The sequence below is a fragment of the Capsicum annuum genome, chromosome 8, assembly GCF_002878395.1.
Source record: "Capsicum annuum cultivar UCD-10X-F1 chromosome 8, UCD10Xv1.1, whole genome shotgun sequence".
NCBI classification, from domain to species: domain Eukaryota; kingdom Viridiplantae; phylum Streptophyta; class Magnoliopsida; order Solanales; family Solanaceae; genus Capsicum; species Capsicum annuum.
The window spans coordinates 56,918,443-56,926,446 of NC_061118.1; the positions used below are offsets into that span (position 1 = coordinate 56,918,443).

An 8,004-nucleotide genomic window follows, 5' to 3' on the forward strand; every position below is an offset into this window, starting at 1 on the left:
ACTCTTCAGAAAAATTAAATTTAAAAAATAATAAGAAACTTATATAAATTGATCCAATTTAAATTAGGACTACATGTTTCCTTCCTTAAGAAGGAACGAAGAAACCCTAATATAAATATATCCTCCCTCTTCTTCTGGAAATTGATAAAGAAAATTTTTGTTTTGATCTATTTTTTCTCATTTATTTTCTACAAAAATAAGGAGAGTTGTAATGGAGAAAGGTAACGATAATTCTAACCTTATTGACAAAGATATGATGGACTATTTGGTGAGATACATAATAGGCAAGCCTTTTCCACGTAAACATAACGTTATATCATGGTTGAGTTGTTTATTCAATAGGTAGAGCTGATTAATTCAAATAGTAGTTAGAATTTCAATAATTAGTTAGAAGGCTTTTGGACGAGTAGAAGCAACCACTGAGATTACAAGTAACTAAATGGGCTGTAAGGGGCTATATTATGCCATGTCATCATACTCCACCTTAACTCAAGTCACGGTCAAAATCAACTTCCAGGAGAGAGAAGAGGCATTGATCAAATTGGTATTTTCCTTGTGCTCTCTTCTCTATCTTATCTAATAGAAATTCCTTCAGCATTTGCTCACTTTTCTTTTGCTTCTCCTTCTAATTCTCTTCTCTAATTTGTAGGTTGGAGATCTATCCATAGCGATTCACAATTTTAGTTTATTTTTCTTTCGTTACCTGTAATTTTAGTGAAATTTCATTAAGTTTGAATATTAAAAATTGCACCAAAAAACTTATTGTCCCGAGGTTGTTGGATTTCATTGAGTTTAGTTGAATTTCATGGAGTTTTAGTTCCATAATTGAGGTCAGCTCTGGACAATTGATATCAGAGCCACGATTTATGCAACCTGTGGTTGTAGACATAGTTGAAGGGACTCGTTCTAAAGTTGTAGAGGATCGGGTAGCTCGATATGAGAAATTTTTGGCTGAGCTAGTGAACCAGCAATAGGAGGTTTGTAACAATCAAATAGGGATACAAGGATCAATGGAACTTATTTTGGAACAATTGATGAACTTAGAAAGGGCACTGACTCGGAGAAATGGAGATCAACTACTCGGTGATGGATTGCTTCCTATTCCTGGCAGGAAATAGAAATAACAGGGGAAACATGGTTTCGATACCTTCTCTTAAATTGAAACTACCTAGCTTTGATGGAAAGGAGCCTAAGGTATGGATTCAAAAATTTGAGAGATTTCATTTTGTATGAAACTATTAAACAACGAAAAGTAGAAGCAACAATTCTATATTTAAATGGAGTTGCAAAAATTTGGTATCACTCGTTAGTAATGAGTAGAGGAGTGACAGGATGGGCTAAATTTAAGAAGGAACTATGAAGCAGGTTTAGTTTGGAACCACCGAAAGATGTAGTATAAGAGTTCAATAAACTCTCTTAAACAAGAACTATAGATGCGTTGTTAGTGGAGTTTGAAGAATTGAAAGCCCAATTATTCATGAGAAATCCTAATTTGAATGAGTCTCATTTTTTATCTAGCTTTGTGGGAGCATTTAAAGAAGAGATTACGTATGGGGTTAAACTGTTTAAACCTACTACTCTTAAGCTTGCAGTATAACAAGCTAGGCTTCAATAGAAGGCTATTGAAGTATTGTAAAAGAAGAACAAAATGATCCTACAAAAACCTTGTTGTGATGGGAGGGACTCAAACGAGTACTATGAAACCTAAAACTACTGGTAATCCACCTGGTAAAATAGTTCATTCAGATTAACTCATAAAGTGTATGAGTATGGAAGGTTAATCACCTATGTTTTGTGTGTGAAGATAAATTTATATCAGGTCACATATGTAAGAAGAAGCAACTCAATTGTTTAGTGGGTGAGGCTGAACCTATGATGGAGGTTAATGAAGATACTTATGAATTGATATTAGAAGGGGAGATTGAGCATGAAGTCCAAGAAGTTGTGTGCTTAAATGCATTAAAAGGGGGCAACAGAGGTATCAATTCTACACTAGTGAAGGGAATTGTAAAGAACAGAAACTTGGCTGTGCTTGTGGATTCTAGGAGCACCCATAGTTTTATTGATGAGCATACTATGAGGGAAAGTGGTAACTATTTTAGTTATTTCTCTACAATTAGAGTCACTGTAGCTGATGGAAACTATGTAATGTGTAAATCTAACAGTAAGGGGTTCACTTGGAAGATGTAGGGAAAAATATTTCAAAAAGACTTGCTCATGATTCCTCAAGGAGTTTGTGATATAGTGCTGGGTAATGACTAGATGAAGAAAAATAATCCCACCAAGTTTGATCATGAAAAGAATAGTGTAATGATTGGAAGGAAAAACAACAAGGTGGTTTTGTAGGGCGTTGCTAAAAAGGGTAGTCTGAGCATGATCTCTGGGAGTTTAATGAGAAAGGTTCTTAAGAAAAGACAGGCCATCATGGATCACTTATTTTTAGTGCAAGCTAGTGTCTGCAGTGATCAAACAGCAATATATGATCAGATACAATAGTGTCTGCAACGATTAAGTAGTAATAGATGATTAAATTCAACAGGTGTTAGTGTAGTATGCAGAGGTTTTCAGTGAACTAAAGTCCTTACCCCTTGTGAGATCATTAGATCATGCTATACCCCTCAAACCTGGAGAAACACCAGTCAGTTTGAGACCTTACCGGTATAGGAGAGCAAGTCAAAGAAATGCTAGATCATGGCATTATTAAACAGAGTCAGTCCCCTTTTTCCTCTCTAGCTCTACTAGTCAAGAAGAATGACAACACTTGGAGGCTTTGTGGAGACTACAAAGGATTAAATAAAATCACCATTACAAGTATCCTATTCCAATTGTAGATGATTTACTAGATGAGCTGCATGGTTCAATTATTTTTTCAAAGATGGATCTCCGGGCTGGAGATCATTAGATAAGTATAAAGATAGATAATGTGCACAAGACTGCTTTTAGAACTCATGAAGGCCACTATGAATTCAAGGTCATGTTATTTGGGCTGACCAATACACCAATAATATTTCAAGCTTTAATGAATCAGGTTTTCCAACCTTACCTTATAAAATTTGTATTAGTTTTCTTTGATGATATATTAGTGTACAAATTATTAGTTGAGGACCATATTAATCATATTAAGGTTGTATTTGCTACCTTAAGATAGCATCCATTATTTTCAAAAAAGTCTAAGTGCTCATTTGGTCAACCCAAAGTGGAGTATTTAGGTCATTTTATAAACTAGGATGGGGTGTCCACTGATTCCACTAAGATACAAGTTATGGTTGAATGGCCTACTCCCAGTTCAATTAGAGCACTTAGGAGATTTCTAGGGTTGACGGGATATTATAAAAAGTATGTTTCAAACTATGGTACACTATGCAAATCCTTGACAGACTCATTGAAGAAGGATTCTTTTAAGTTGAACGAGGATGCTGACAAGGCTTTTGTTGATATCAAGGTTGCAATGTCCACTACACCTATATTAGCTCTATCAAATTATTCTAAACAATCCATAGTAAAAATTTATATAAGTCACTATGGTATATGGGCAATTTTAATGCAAGATGATAGACCTATTACCTATTTCAGTAAATACCTCATCAGCACAGAGGTAAGTCAATTTATGAAAAGGAGTACATGGATCTCTTGAATATAGTGAATAAGTTGAGATACTACCTGTAGTTCAAGCATTTTGTGGTCAGAACTGGCCACTAAATCTTAAAATATCTGTTCAAACAAAAGGTGACTTCAGCTTTACAACAAAAAGGTTTCACTAAACTCTTGGGGCTAGACTATAAAGTTTAATACATGAAGGGCGCAGAGAATAGAGTTGTTGATTCTCTATCAAGGCAGCATGAGAAACTTGGAGATTATACTATCCAAACTTCTAGATATGTTTTGACAATGGGTGTTACGATTCCTAGGTGGATGCAAGAGGTAGGTATTAGCTATACATATAAAGCTCTTGCTCAAGAGCTCATGGTTTAATTATCTATAGATTTACAAGGACCTAATATTTGGGATCTTAACTCTAGTGTTTTGAGAATGATAGGGAAGATCTATGTAGGGAGTATTGGAGAATTAAGACAACAATTAATCTCAACCTTTCATGTTTCTCCTATGGGAGGTCACTCTGGTCAGTTAGTCATATTCAATAGATTAGCTCTACTATTTTATTGGTCAAACATAAAGAAAATGGTGGTGCAACATAATGAGAGATGTGATATATTCACAGGAATAAGGATTAAAATTTAGCATACCTAGGGCTACTACAACCTCTATCCAACCCTAACCAAACTTAGAGTCACATAAGTATGGATTTCATTGAATAATTACCAAGATCCAGGTCCAAATATGTATTATTAGTGGTGGTGGATAGACTTTCCAAATATATATTTTATTGCTCTTGCACACTATTTTACTGTAGCTATTGTAGCTCAGAAATTCTAGAAAAAGGTACATTGCTTACATAGCATTCCTAAGTCCATTGTTACTAATAGGGACAAGGTTTTTCATAGTAGCTTCCTACAATCTTTCTTCAAATTAGTGGGCAATGAACTACATTATAGCATTGCTATCTCCCTCAAAGTGATGGCCAGACTGAAAGAGTGAATAAGTGTATTGAGAATTACCTAAGGTGTATGACTTTTAGCAGACCTACTTAGTGGAAATAATGGCTTCCTTCTGCACAATGATGGTATCACACCAACTTTCATATAGGTTTATTATGTACTCCCTTTTAGTCTCTTTATGTATATTCACCACCACAACTATCTCTTGGACCTTTTCTTGAAACTGTTGTTTCGCATCTAGGATACAATTTTGCAGAGACAACAAACTAGTTATTAAAGAACAACTTGCATTGAGAGAATGAAGTTTTATGCTGACAGGAGAAGATATAACAAAGTGTTTCAGGTAGGTGACATGGTTTATCTCAAACTTCAACATTATTGGCAGACTTCTGTTTCCTTGAGAAAAAATAAAGTTAAGTTCCAAATGGAATACAAGATATACTTTAGAAGTGGGTGGATTACAAATTAGCTTTTCCACCCACTTCTAAAGTATATCTTGTATTCTATGTGTCCCTTTTGAAGAAAAAGATAGGTGACAAACATATAGCTCAAACTATTCTACCTATAACTGGTGAGAATGGACAATTTTGGTGTAACTTGTTTCTATCCTACAGAGAAAAATGGTGAAGAATAATAATATGGCTAAGGTGAAAGTTCTTATTCAGTGGTCAAACCTCCCCTCGAGGATGCAACTTGGGAAAATTATGACTTTATAAGAGCAGAATTTCGTGACTTTATTATCAATCCTTAAGGACAATAATATATTTGGGTGGGGGGTATTGTCATAGTTGAGTTGTTTATTTGATAAGTAGAGATGATTAATTCAATTAGTAGTTAGAATTTCAATAATTGGTTAGAAGGATTTTGGGAGAGTGGAAGCAACGGCAGAGATTAGAAGTAATAAAATAAAGTGCAAGGGCCCAAATTATGCCATGTCAGCAAACTCCACCTCAGCTTAAGTCCCGGTAAAAATAAACTTCCAGGAGAGAGAAGAGCCATTGATCAAATTGGTATTTCCTCATGCTCTCTTTTCTAACAAAAAATCCTTCAAACTTTGCTCACTTCTCTTCTTATTCTCCTTCTAATTCTCTTATATTATTTACAAGTTGGAGCTCTATCCATGGTGATTCACAATGCAGTTTATTTTTCTTTCATTACCTGCAATTTTAGTTAAATTCCATTAAGTTTGTATATTGAAAATTTCCCCAAAAACTTCTTGTCCTGAGATTGTTAATTTTATTTAGTTTAATGGGATTTTGTTGATTTAAGTTACATAATTGAGGTCAGGTTATGACACGTTACAGAAGTGGATGATGTTTACGAAATCAGAGTGCTTACCCCAGTGCAAATATTTGAATCTATGAAAGGGGCGAAGAAGATTACATGCTATTTGATCACTTTTCAGAAGGAAAAGGTGAGGAAATTTTATAGTAAAGTTGCTCCAGGGATTTGGAAACCTATAGGCAAAGTAAAACCAATTTTTGATGGTAAGAAGAGACACATGGGCAACGTCAAAATTTCCTAGTACTACTACGTTGGTAGAGACAAGTCGTCATTGAGAAAGTGTAAGTGGCATATGAGAGTATATTATCTCACTGATAATTATCTTCAGAAAAAACAAGTTGTGATAAAAGATGTCCTATTTACCATGATGATCAATGCCAAGGTACAATAGCTAATAATGACAATGAATAGAAATCTGATGACATGAAGATTATTCAATCTCAACAAGGTCTGATTTCTCATAATGATGTTGTATCTTACCAAGGCATATCTGTTATGAAGCAGACGATTCAATCTTTACAAGTACTTCAACTTCAATACTCATAGTGATTTTTAATAGTTGTCTATGTTATGGCCACTATGAAGAATAGTAAAAACAAAAAGAGATTAGAACCTATATGGATGGGCTTATAACTTGGTGACTTTTTCAACTATGTAGTAGTCATGCAAAAATATTGTTGTATGATTTGCTTTTGTGATGATAACAGATAATGAAGGAATTTGTATATCTAGTTTTTCTGAACTCAACATTATCTGTTCTTCCCGAAGAATCATTAAAGGTGAGGTGAACCCATGAACTCAACATTATCTGTTCTTCTCGAAGAATCATTAAAAGTGAGGTGAACCCATGGAACATAGGCTTATAACATCATCTACACATGGTGTGATGACGGATAAGATTCAGAATCTATGTACTTACAGTCCTTATAATGTCATATATGACAATATCTCATGGAATTTCTTTTAATTGTTGAGGTTGTTAGATCATCAAAATTGCGCCAGTATAAAGTTGTTGCTTTTGTATTCCCCAAAACCAAGAACTTATGCTTTTGAGATAGCGGAATGCTTTTGTTATGTATCATTGGATCAATCATTACCACAAAGTTCTTTGTTATTCTGCCTAGTTATGAAGTTGTGATTTCTGGTTGGACCCTGTGTTTCTTGTGATAAACTCATCGAAAGGTTAACTAGCATTTTGTTGATGCATCTTGTCACTAGAAGATACCTATTTGCATGGTTTCCTTATGATTCATCTCTTCATTATTAAGCGGTTTTAATTGGGACATGTATCTTATGAAACTAAAAACAACATAAGATATGTTGTTAAACTTGAATTTAGTAGATGTTTGTTGCTTCCCCTTAAGCCCCTTCCTATACTTATCGCCTTTTCTGCCATCCGACCCTCCATTTTTACATTTCATGATATTTGGATAAGAGTTTAAACCAATCACTTTCAATGTTATATATGCATTTTAGAACTCATCACTTTTTGAATTTTTAATGTAAGAATATAGTTGTATTAAGAAAGTGAAAGTGTAACCTTATTAATAATAGAAAAGGTTCTATATGAGTACTAATGAGAATCTGGTCCTTCACCATGTTCAATGATTAAGAGCAAAAGCTGCAGAAAAAAAGTAAAAAAGACAAGATGTTTTATGTGGAAACCTCCTTGCTCAAGGGAGTATAACTATGATCTACTCCCAATAGGATTTATAAACCACTTCACTAAAATAAGAGAAACTTTTAGATTACATCCTCTTGCAACCTATGAATTAAACTCTTAATCCCTCACCCTTACAATAACTCTATTGTAAGCACTCTCTACAATAACTCTATTTTAAAGACAACCAAGGCTAACTCTAGCCCACAATAACACTACCACGACTAGCTCTATCCCCCAAAACTACAATGGCTAACTCTAGTCCATAACCTAGATCTATAAGAGAAGAGAGAAAATAAAATACCTACACAAGTTTCTCGAAAGAGGAGTAGGTTTACAATGTTATAGCAAAATATAAAGACTCAACAACCTAGACCTAAGAACATATTCTGTTATGGTAAAATGGTCCCTTGATTGTTGGAGCTTTGTCTTTATGGAACTTTGTGATGGATTTGCAAGAAGATGGGAAATTTTTTATTGTGCAAAAGCTAGGTTTTCCTCCCA

The 8,004-nt window shown here is 34.4% G+C and overlaps 1 long non-coding RNA gene across 1 annotated transcript; it reads left to right on the forward strand.

Moving 5' to 3' along the window:
- The first annotated feature begins 242 nt into the window (after nt 1-242).
- LOC107839019 lies at nt 243-6,587 on the forward strand. Its single transcript, XR_007044009.1, has 2 exons — nt 243-544; nt 650-6,587. It is a non-coding gene; the product is annotated as an uncharacterized LOC107839019 (long non-coding RNA).
- Nucleotides 6,588-8,004: the final 1,417 nt, after the last annotated feature.